This window comes from Papio anubis, chromosome 11 (genome assembly GCF_008728515.1).
Source record: "Papio anubis isolate 15944 chromosome 11, Panubis1.0, whole genome shotgun sequence".
In the NCBI taxonomy this organism is placed as follows: domain Eukaryota; kingdom Metazoa; phylum Chordata; class Mammalia; order Primates; family Cercopithecidae; genus Papio; species Papio anubis.
In genome coordinates, this window is record NC_044986.1 from 98,560,001 (window position 1) to 98,572,663 (window position 12,663).

Genomic DNA, 12,663 nt, shown 5'->3' on the forward strand with positions numbered 1-12,663 from the left:
AAGTTGGCAAATTAGGCATTTGAGGAGGTATAGTCATGCATTTGAAATGCCAGTAAGGTGTTATAACTGTGCCACTTATGAGTGCCAAGATGACCTAAAAAATGACACTAACTCTCTTAAGTTCTACTGTGTGATGTTTAGATTGTGCTAAAAGGCAAATGTCAGTTTTCTGCAACTGCTGTGTGCAATTAAGCCCTTTTAGAGAGAAAAAGGGGCAGAAGACCTCTGAAAACGTGCTTGAACTGTGAGAAAGATTTCTTGGGTGGGATGCTGCCATGACAATCTGCTCAATTTGCATTGTGGATGTAATTCATACTCACAAACAGGCCCGTGAAGATGGCGAGACTGGTTCTTTGACTGCTTGCAAATGCCACTGTCTGCTTCTGCATAGTCTTCCCCTCTCTCTCTATAACCCCTCCCTTCATTTGCAGAGAAACTGTAGCTCCAGCCGAACCTCATCTTGCTTTAAATGTTGTGCACACATGGGGAGAATCTCACGGTTAGCACCAGGTTTTGCTTTGAAGGAGATGTGTTGCTTTTTCAAGCTTCGATGATCGTTCCTAATCTTCAACTGCAAGGCGTAAAACATTAAGGGATCACCTTGATTATTTTGTCCTGTTTGAAGCAATAAACAGCTGCTGATGCTGATTTAAAACAGAAGACAAGCTAATGCATTGTAATCTGTGAGGTCAATTTATTTAGATTATTCTCTTAAACGGAACTAATTATGAGCTAAAACAACAAACTTGAAGGTGTAAAGGAAAGGAGGGTCTTTGCTTTTCTGCCTATGAGTGTCATGAATGTGCAAGACAGATGTTGGAGACAGATGTGCTTTAACCAAGATGTGTGGCTGGTCTGCTTGGATTTCTAATGCAGAATCTGCTCATGGGCCTATAGGAGCCCGACTTTTCTTGCACTGTGACTATATGAGGTTTCCCTTTCTTTTCTTTCTTTTTTTTTTTTTTCCACCCAGGCTGGAGTGCAGTGGTGTGATCATGGCTCACTGCAACCCTGACCTCCCAGGCTCAAGCAATCCTTCCACCTCAGCCTCTTGAGTAACTGGGATCACAGGCGTGCACCATCTCACCCAGGTAAATTTGTTTATTTTTAGTAGAGATGAGGTCTCGCTATGTTGCCCAGGCTGGTCTCAAACTCCTGGGCTCAAGGAGTCCTCCCTCCTTGGCCTCTCAGTTTTCCATTTTTTTGGATAATATTGTTAATAATTTCCTCGGAAAGGAGATTGTTTTTATTTATACCCTTTCAGCAGAGAACTGAGGCTTCAGAGAAGGAATGAGGAATGCCTTATAAGCACTAGAAAACCTTCAATTTATTCTTAGTTCTTCAGATGTAGTCCTGGCCAATCTATTCAGAGGCAATCAAAGGAAATTGATATGAATGTCTTCGATTTCCCTTTCCTCAATTCAATTCATTCTAATTTCAATCTACCTCCCCGTTCTTACCTCCCACTATTCTCCTTCAAATATATTCTACATGTAGTCTGGTCCAAAAAAAAAAAAAAAAAATCACATATGTTGACTCAGATGTGAAAAAATTTACGTAACTTCCTTTAATTTTTACATGTCTTTCCACTGATGGGTGAAAAGCTTGACTTTGCCAATTAGAAGTGTCTAGCCTCTTTTGATTAAAAATAGCTCCTCTTGGTTCACTGCTACATCTCTCAAAGTTGTTCCCCCTTCTCAAGTGTTCTCCCCTTCCTTCCCTTCTGCCCTCCTGGGCGCCTGTGAGCTGAGTTCTGGGAAGACGTGTGGGAATCTCCAGGAAAGTTGCACGCCCCTTTTTGTTCCTTTATCCCCAGCCTGCCTCCTTTTTGTCTTGCTGTGGGTAGCTTTGAGTGTCCTGGTCACAGGGCAGGCCGGCACCTGTGCTGATGCACGGAGTCTCTCGTGGATCCTAGTCAAGAAGCCTCCACCTCTGACCTCTCCTTAGAACCCCTGGCCCTGTCTGGTGTCTGGGTCGTCTCAGCTCTGCTGGGCTCTCCCAGGAGACTGGGAGCTGCTGGCTGCTTTCCCTGTACCACAAAATCATGCATGGGCTCTTTCAAGGCTGCCCTAAGCTCACCGGCTTAGAAATCTCCCTTAGCTGGGCCAGACATGGTGCCTTGCAGAAACTGGACCTTCCCTGAGGAGCATAAACCCCTCTAGGCTGACTTTAATAACTTTTATTTCCTTCAAAGTAAGCCAAGCTCTCCAAGCAACCTCCTTCCCTTCTCTTCTTGCACTTCCAAGCTGTCCTCCCAACACAGGGGAGTTTTACTCTCCTCTGTGTAGCAGGAGCTTTTTTGGAATCGAATTCTCCATTTTTTTCTGATCTCAATCCTCCAATCCTCCTTTCTTTATATAAAACCTGCTCTTAGAGGTCTGAGAAAACCATCGACTCCTGCTTGAAAGCCTAATTTTGGAGATGATTATTTATTTGCAAAGTTTATTTTGAAAATATAGTTGGAAACTCAAAGCTGAGCAAGGACTTTTTTGTTCTGGGTGGCATTTTGTCTCCCTTTCCCTGCAGAAAATTATCTTCTGCGAGCATCCTGGCTTAAATAGAGGGGAGGCTGCAAAACTTTAAAAACAACCAACTAACCAAACTAACAAACAAACCCGACCCTGGAAATACTAAAGAGAAAAAAAAATACATCATATGGTATTTCAAAATATTGCCTATTTCAATCAGCCAAACTAAACGGCTTCTCTTCCGTGAATATGCTGGACTGTCCTGTTTCCACATCTTGTCTGTGTTGATCCCGTCACTTCGAATAAGGCCTGGGGCTTAGTTTTCACATCACACTTGCTTGTCTGTTGTGTGGCTTTTCGCCTTAGTTGTTGTAAATGATTTCTGCTTTCATTCCTGATTTATTAAAAGGAAAATTAGCAACGAAAATGGCTTGTTACTGATGTCAGAGCCAAACCAGTGGGCCGCACATTTTCTCTGGCAACCCCTGGGAAACAGATGAAAAGACAAAACAGTATGTATGAAGGTTAGAAGTTCTGGATAACCTGATGTCAGCTCCTTGTCAATGAGCGTTCTCTGCGTGGTGGGGGTGATCTTATCCACTAAGATTTTGATAAAATCAGCTTGAACACACAGAGAGGGGAAAACTCAACATTCTTCCAGTATTTCCAGGAATTCTTGAGTGGGACCTGTTTTTCCACGTTACCTCATGATCCTGATGATTGGCGGATCATCTACCTGTTCAGGTCTCTCTAGTCTCACCTCTTGCAAGTGTTCCCGTTTCCTTCTTCTTTCATGCCCTTGTAATCTCAGGCATGTAACGCAACCCTTTTTCTTTGATTTCTGAAAAATACCACTGGCCTCAGGCAAATAGAAGTAGGAGATGTTGAGTGATGATCCATGAATGAGGACAGGACTGAAGAAAGCTTTACTCTGTAAACCCACACCTATGTTCTGTCTCCCAGCTGTTCTCAAAACTGAGAACCTCTCACCGGCATCACTGGCCTTGGGATCCTTCTTTCTCACCATCCAATTTCCTCTCCCATAACTTCCCCCCATTTCCAGAACCACCACCCCACCCCCAGATGCTATCCTCAGAAATTTAAATACTTCTGTATCTATTTGCTTTTGCTGCTTAACAAGCCATTGCCAACAGTCATTTGTTGAGCTCATGATTCCACTGGTCAGCAATTTGGACTGGGCTCAGGTGGGGGCCTGCATGCATCTGCTGTCACCTATAGGTTGACTTTGATGTTTTGGCCGGGCTTTCACTTGTCTGGGGCCTCAGCTGGGACAGCTGGGCTGATCTGAATGTGCTCCACGCACATTCCAGGAGGCAAGCCCAGGCTTATGGAGGTTGCACTCAGTTTCAAGAGAACACCCAAAAGCATGTAGGGATCCTTGAAGCCTAGGGACAATTGGTACATCATTTCTTCTGCTGCATTCCATCTGTCAAAGCAACTCACAAGGTCTCCACTTGATAGGGGGCTACAAAGTCATGTTGTAAAAAGATGTGTATATGGGGAGTGGTTGGGTGGGGGACACATATATATAGGACAAATCCAAGGGCTTGTGTTTCCATAATCAAAATAGTCCTTAAGTTGTTTTTACTTAAAATACATTTCTTTCCTCTTGGAAGAACTTTGCAGCCACCTCTTAAACTTCTGTGATTTTTCTTCCCAAGATCACAAGAAAATAACTTCAGTATGTGAGTGTGTTTTGGGAACAGGGAGAGTTGCAAGAAACGAAAGTAATTGTTTTTGCTCCTGGGTAATAATTTAATTTTTTATCTTCAAAATTTTTATTATGGGGACTTTAAGATAAGCAAACAATACAAATGTATATTTACTCCTGCTTTATTTTAATACATCCCACCCAAAATTACACGAGGACGAGTGTCCTAACACCCCAGTGTGGTATGTTCAGACAGTTTCTAGCTACCCTGAAATTTGCTGAAGAAAATGGGTCAGCCACCAACTGTGAAATTGATTTTTAAGTACACTGGAGATAATTACTTTTTACAAAATACATCATAAAGACAAAGATCCTTTCTAACTCCATTTTCAATAACGGCAGAATTAACAGAGAACTAAAAGAGGATTGAACCTTCTGTGAAATTAATATACTAAGGGGAAAAAAAGGCACAGCATTCTTTTCCTAAGGAAAAGGAAAGAAACTGATGAGGAAAAAATAATTTGTTCCAGGAAAGCAAATTTCAGTAACTTTAGGGCACTGGCAAAATAAATAAATAAATAGATACATATTTTGGAAACCTAATGGGAAGAAAGCCATCCAGAAGAGATGGATACTCTTTAAACAAACAATGTTGGCAGGTGAACAAACTGTATGGGAAGTGCAGGACAGGGAACAGGGTGCCAAACTGGCAAGGCAGAACTGTGCAAAGTTCTGAAAGGCGAATAGAGAACCGTGAAATGATGTCCAGCCAGATCACCAAAGAAGAACAAAAAGAAGGGACTGGGAGGTGCAGGGACCACATCAAAAGTGAGAAAGACACTGCAGTGTGGGTAGACATAAAAGACATCAGGAAGCTGTTAATCAACTGCATTAATAAAATCCAAGTTATTCCTGACCATGTTACCATTTGGCTAAACAACCAACCCTGGATTTCACATACAGTATTTCTCTGCTGGCCTGTTGCCTGGCTCCATAATCAGCATTGACTAAATGTTTTTGATTGCAAATAGCAAAACCTTAGCTCAAATGGCTACTTTTTTTTTTTTTTTTTTTTTTTTTTTTTGAGACAGAGCCTTTCTCTGTCGCCTAGGCTGGAGTGCAGTGGCACGATCTCGGCTCTCTGTAACCTCTGTCTCCCAAGTTTCAAGCGATTCTCCTGCCACAGCCTCCCGAGTGGCTGGGATTACAGGCATGTGCCACCATACCTGGCTAATTTTGGTATTTTTAGTAGAGACAGGGTTTCACCATATTGGCCAGGCTGGTCTAGAACTCCTGACCTCAGGTGATCCACTGGCCTTGGCCTCCCAAAGTGCTGGAATTATAGGCGTGAGCCACCATGCCCAGCCAAAATGGCTTTTTAAATAATGGGAATTTGTGGGTTCATGTAAACAAAAAGTCTAAAGATAGAGTGATCTTTAGGTAAAGTTTGATCGAGTTTTGAATTCTATGCGTCTGAAATTATCTTGGCCGTGCCCTCCTCTGTACATTGGCTTCATTCTCAGCTGGCTTCCCTCATGGTTGCAAAATGGCTGTAGCCACTCCAAATCTCATATCCTCATTGCACTGTTCAGAGGAGTTCCTCTTCCTCCAACCACAAAGCAAACTGTCTGGGCTTCACGCTGATTGAACTGACTCAGGTCATTACCATGCGGATTGACTGATCCTAGATGTGTTCATCCCTGAAGAACCAGGCACTGGTAAGGAGATGGATTTATGCTGACTTCCTTGGGTCATGTGTCGACTGGAACATGGCGGGCTCCATCTCATCCAACCCACAGGGCTGATACTCAATGGGGTAAATGTGCAGGAAGCCAGTAAAATGCCTGCCTCAGGTAGTCTGAGCAGAAAAGGACTCTGTTACATTCTCTTCTGGTTTGGGTGACTTAATAGGCACGTAATCAGAACAAGGTTAACATGTAGCAAACCATGGCAGGTTAGACAACATTCTCAGGGCCTGAATGTCAGCCCGGTTGTATCCCACATCTGCCTGAAAGAAAAGCACCAGCTCTGTGTATTAAAAGCATGAATAGCTGCTCTGCAGCCATCTTCTCTCTTAACTTACTGTAATCACTAAATTTGTAGGAACGTGAATACCCTTCTCTCACGTTGGATCTTTGAAAAGTCAAACATTCTCGTGCTTACACCTCACTTTGTGATAAAGCTGAAAATATTTCAAAGTAAATTAAGTTCCTCCATGTGTAATTATCATCTGCATAAATTTAATTTTAATTTCAATGAAACTTAATTGGTCAGAATAAATGTCCAGACACATTTTTATGCTCTTAAATGAACAAAAGTGATTTTTGCTCTATAAAGGATAATTTCCATTTTTTCTCTATAATTACTACCATTGATGTCTTTGAAATTTCTAGAAAAACATTTTTATCTCTTAAAAGAAATGTCTAGAGTGAACCTCAAAACCTCATCTGCAAAATAAGAATAATTACACCTGCTTCATAGGGCATCATGAGGATAAAAGAACTTAACATATAAAAAGTAAGTACAACAGTGTCTGACACATCTAATATATCATTATTATATATGTAATATGCAAGATTATTATATAACAACATCATTATTACCTCATTTTACTAGTTTTCACTTAATGCTCAGGCTAGACCTAAGAGGTTGGTGTTTATTACCACATTTTACAGAGGAGACACAAAGAGATGATAAATAAGGCATTGGGTTTCCAAGGTATTGAAATGGTGTAACTTTTTCTTCATAAGTTACTAAGATTCACATTAAAAATAACTTCAGACTTGCTAATCTCTTTTACACTTTCCTTGAACTTTCTTCTGGTTACTGAACCGATTCAGTTGAAACTCAGCAAATACATGCATGAGACACTATCTCTGCTATTCATTCATGGTCAAAGCTACTCTGCTGGGTGTTTATTTTCCAGATACTTCTGTCTTCCAGTCTCTTCCTTTTGTTATGTTTAGTTTACAGATTACATAATCTGTAGGCTTAAACATCTATCCTTACAGTTAAATTTAAATATCTGGCACTTAGTAGGTAGTCATTAACATTTATTGAAGGAAGGAAGGAATTAAGCACAACATTGATTTATAAAGAAAAACAAAGGCTTACAGGAAAGATAGAAACTCTAATTCTCATGCCACCACTCAGGCCAATGATATGACTAAAGGAATATAAAAATTAGAGAAAGCCTGAACTAGCTGTGGAAAATAGTAAAAGGTGGCATTTACATATCAGAAACATAACAGAATTTCTGCTAAATATAATGGGAATGGAAACAGACTAAGGAAGTCATGAAGGGTCAACTGTAAATTCAGTTTTACAAACTGCTTTTATCATCTAGCAGCATGACTTGAAGGTTTTTCCAGGTGAATATCAATATTACCACTTCAATTGCTTATAAATATTTCATTATTTGTATGCATAATAATTTAATTCTTGCCAATATTTAGATTGCATCAATTTTCATTTTTACAAAAATGTCATTGAACATCAAAAATCTTATTTTCAAAGGCAACTGTTGCAGAATGAAGATTATAATTTTCAAAAATTATAAGGAAAAAAGCAAATAAAACCAAATCGGTATAACAAAAGGTTGAAAGCAAAAGAAACTGCAAGGAAGTTGAAACTAGCAAAATACGAGAATGGAAGAGCAAATGAATGCAAATGAACGAATGCACCTCTTAAGAGGTCGAAAAAACAACCCTCTGTATTTAGGTCCAAAGCAACTCAATTTTATTCAGTTTAAGCAAGGCACTAAAAGAAAAGCTACACATAAAAATAAAGGGCTATGCAAAAATAAATTAGGTAATGGTTGCATGAAAGACTTGAGCTCTTTCCTTCTCCTCTATGTTGATTTCATTTTTTTGGCTTGTAGCAAGACAGCCGCAGCAATTTCGAGTGTCATAGCAGAAATAGCAATATTCAGGTAGAGATAAGAGGCCCTGGCTCTTGCTCAGAAAAAGGAAACTTTCCCAGAGGCTATCTAGCTACCAGCACGCTTCGTTTTGGCCAGGACTGGACCTCATGCCCAATAAACACTCAAGTGGAAAGCATAATGGACTCACCACTTGACCAATCAAATCTTTGCCTGAGACACTTAGCTATTTGGGAAAGACGTGACTACCTAAACAAATCTGAGGTTTAGGAAGGAAGGGGAATAAATGGATTCTAGCCAGGCAAGCGGTGATGATCACAACACCAGATCAGTGTTGACAAAAAGAAAGTTGATGTATACTAAACTGACTTAAGGACATAAAAGCATTATTAAGGATCAAGGGCTGCTTTACTTAATGATAGATTCACCAGGAAGACAAATTATTCTGATGCTGTATTCACCTAAAAACATAGCTTCAAAATACATGAAGTAAAAAGCAAGCAGAAATATAAGGTAATATAAACAATTTTTTTTTTTTTTTTTTTTTTTTTTGAGACAGAGTCTTTCTCTGTTGCCCAGACTGGAGTGCAGTGGTACGATCTTGGCTCACTGCAACTTCTGTCTCCCAGGTTCAAGCAATTCTCGTGCCTCAGCCTCCCGAGTAGTGCACCACCACACCTAGCTAATTTTTGTATTTTTAGTAGAGATGGGGTTTCACCATATCTCAGTAGAGATATTTCACCAGTTTGAGGCTGGTCTCAAACTCCTGACCTCAGGTGATCTGCCGGCCTCAACTTCCCAAAGTGGTGGGATTACAGGCATGAGCCACCACACCCAGCTGGCAATATAAATAATTTTATATAATTTTAGGTCATAGTGGAAGATTTTTAACATACTTTTTCCAAGGACATTGAGCAGAACAAAACTTAGTAAGAACTGAGAAATTATGAACTGCAGAATTACTAAGCTTGATGTAATTGATATATGTGTGTGTGTATATATATACTGTGTATGTATACAGTGCTACAAGCAAAAAAATATTAAATACATATTTTCAAGCACATATTGAATATCTATAAAAGTTGATCACATAGTTGACCACAAAGTGCAACTCAGTAAAAAATCAAAGCAGTAAAATTACAAATGAAATCAATAGCTAAAGATAGTCATGAAACGAATACATTTAGAAATGTAAAAACCCACTTCTAAATAATTTATGGGTCAAAAAAGAAATAATATTGAAAATTGTAAAACAGAACTGACTGGCAATAGAAACCCTACATATTAAAAACGAATGCAGGATTATTTGCAGGGAAAATTCTTTCTGAGACAACTGGGGCTTGTCTTTTTTCTAATAACATATTTCCATCCAAAATGTTGACACTGACAGAAAATTTAGGAAAACATTATACTTCTTCCATGTATTTTGGAAAGACTGCCCTCTGTTCTTTCTTTCCTTGAGTATTTTCATGAAGTCTCAGTTAGAGTCCACATGCCATTTATTTTCTCTTTATTAAGCATTTTTGTGGCGATTTTATTCAAATAGCCAGACCAGTAACGGTCAGCCTGTCCACACTCCCACTCCACAGGGGAACATTTTCCTTATGCTAGTAAGGTGGCTATCAGAGGAGTTTCTTATTGCCCTCTCTGGCCACTCCACAAAGAAATCTAAATTGCTCCAAGTATTGCTAACCTGGCCATCTCCTTGTGGACTCTGTCACTAGCTTCACAACTCTGCACATTAGTAACCTCTTATTGATAGAACATCTGCTTCTGTGAATTTCAAAATCCAAAGCTATGCAAAATTTCTCTTTTACCATTTACTCTAATGAATTGCATGCTCAACTTGATTCAAAGGAGGGAGGAAGAAATGAACATTTCACCACCTGCCCTGTGTAGAGAGAGTTTGTAGAGAGCTTTCATTTGATTTGTCTCATAGGGATGATAGTAAACCCAAATAAGAAAGAGGAATAGAATGATTTCTACTTCCAGGTTTATTATACAAATAATACATTATTATTTTATTTAAAGTTGATTTCTTGTCATGAATAGTTAAAATGCATGAATACTTGTACAGATCATCTGTTATGGTAAAGAATGATTTTGCACATGGTTGCATTAAGGAAAACCCATTTTATTTCCTTTCGACTTCATCCTAAGATCACAAATGTTGGCACTCTTAACCGAACAAAGGATAGACTTCCTTAAGCATGTTTCCTGATAATAGCTTTCATTTTATTTTGGTTGGCTAGATGTATATTGCCTCTCTAAGACCTCAATTATATAACCTGGGATTTCCACATTGTTTTTGACAGAAAAGTAGAACAAAAATAAGTTATGCAGACAAAATTTGAAACACATGATATGGAATTGAAAGGACTTAGTGATGAAAAAGTTGTCTGACTTCATGGTAATCAAATCTTGAAATAGATTTCTCCTTAAACAAGCAAACAGTTCAAAGTATTTGGCTATGCATCACTGTCTTTTCAAGCTCAAATAGATTATAGTGCTCCATCTCTCAACTATAGTATATTTACAGCTGGACTTGGAAACTGATGCAGTAAACATCAAACTCTTACTGCAGTCTTGAATTATACTCTCCATTAAGCAGCCTTTGTAAGACTCTGGCTCCACAATCACAGAGGACAGGCAAGACTGTAGAATTGAGGAAAAAATAACAAGGTTTTGAAAACCATGGACTGTTACAACAGATGTTCTCCTTTTGTCTTTCCAATTGGAGTAAGCTGCTTTAATCTTCCAATGCTATATTAACTTCCAATAATAGATACTCTTATTTAGTACCTATTATTCAGTACCTTATAGACGCTTAACCTATTTTGGGGTTATAGATCCTTATGTGCATTTGATGAAAAGTATGGATCTGTATAAAAATATACAAAACAAAGCATATAACCCTCAAAATTTTGACTATAATTTCAGTTGACTCATGGACCCATAAATTCACTCATGGACCCCAGTTGAGAATCCTGACCCTAAGGAATCTGAGAATGCAAACCCTGGAGAAAAAGTAACTTAAAGAGTATTTTTTCTTCAAATTTTGGAATGTAAAATCCTTTTATTGAAACTTCATTGTACACAGGGACCATCCATTGTAAGTACATTTTTTTCAAAAAAGGATTTATGAGAATTAGGCCAGCTGCAGTGGCTTGTGCCTATAATCCCAGCACTTTGGGAGGCCAAGGTGGGAGGATCACTTGAGGCCAGGAGTTCGAGATCAGCCTGGGCAACATGGTGAGACTCTATCTCTGTAGTTTAAAAAAAAAAAAAAAAGAAAAAAAGAAAGAAAAGGAAGAAAGAGGAAGAGAATAAAAAAGGATCTAGGAGATTTTTAAAGAAAAAAACACATAATTTTAAGAGGAATTTTGACCTTTGCAATCTTTTTACCAAAAATCTACATGCATCTCAAAAATGGATAGCTAAAGCATTAGATCAGTTTCCATATCCAAATGCTTTTATTTTTTCATCTTTATTCTACTAGATAAGAAAATTCTAACTCACATTATAAATCATCAGAACTGGAAGAAAATGTTTTATGGCTCTGACAAATGGTTCTGGGTATTTGGATTGAAGCTAGGAAGAAATTTCCAATTGAAGACTACTATACACTCCAAAGCTGGACTCTTGTATGCTTTGAGTTGGGAGGTGGGGTAAATGTTTTCCGTTTTTTTGGTTGCATTTGACTCCAGAGAGAGTTCTATAATTTCTATTAACAGCATATGCATGTGGTTTTATAATATGCTCAATATGATGTTATTATTATTTTTTCTCTAAAGAAGGAAGAAATTTGAGATTTGGTGTTAAAAAGAGTCATACACACAGTGATAGAGCTGTTTCCACACAGTTTGATTGTCTTAAAAAGTCCTCTCCGATGTTGAAATCAAGGGGTCTTTTTTCCTTTTTTTCTTTCTTTTTCTTTTTTTTTTTTTTTTTTTTTTAGCTCTAATGTGTTAGAATCAAGCAACTAACAAAACCAAATATACTTCCAATACATGCTACTTTAGCAAGTCACTTGGAATCTTGGAGATGTTCTTTGCTGGCACTTTTTTACTGAAACTGAAATATATGATATAACATTTCTCATTAAATTGAGGCCTTTTCTCTCACTTTTAACGTGTGATAGAGCTGATTATTATACATGTTGTTCATTTGTTCACTAAGCACACAGAATACAGCTTAGGACTACTGGGTATTACCTGATTATATTCCAATTTCCAGCATGATCACAAGTTTAATCAAGAGCAGGTGGCATGTTAATGGTGACTATATCAATTAAGCCATAAGTACTGCTGCAGGTCAAACCACAATACAGAGCCTGGAACAAGAGAGAAGCTTATTTCTCTCCATTGCATAAACTTCCAAGCTGTTCCATTAAATTATCAGGTGCCTATGTTCCTTCTCTTTTGGTCTAGTGCCATTCTAGCATGTTGCATGTCTGCAACATTCCACAACAGCTCACAAGACCCATGATTATATGGCAAGGAAGAAAACGGAAAGGGAGGGTGCAAACCTTAGAAGTTTCACATCTCACTTTTACATATCTCCTACCCATTAGGGCACATTCATAGGCCACACTTTACCTACAAGAGATGCTAGGAAATGTTGCCTTTATTCTGAGTGGCCAT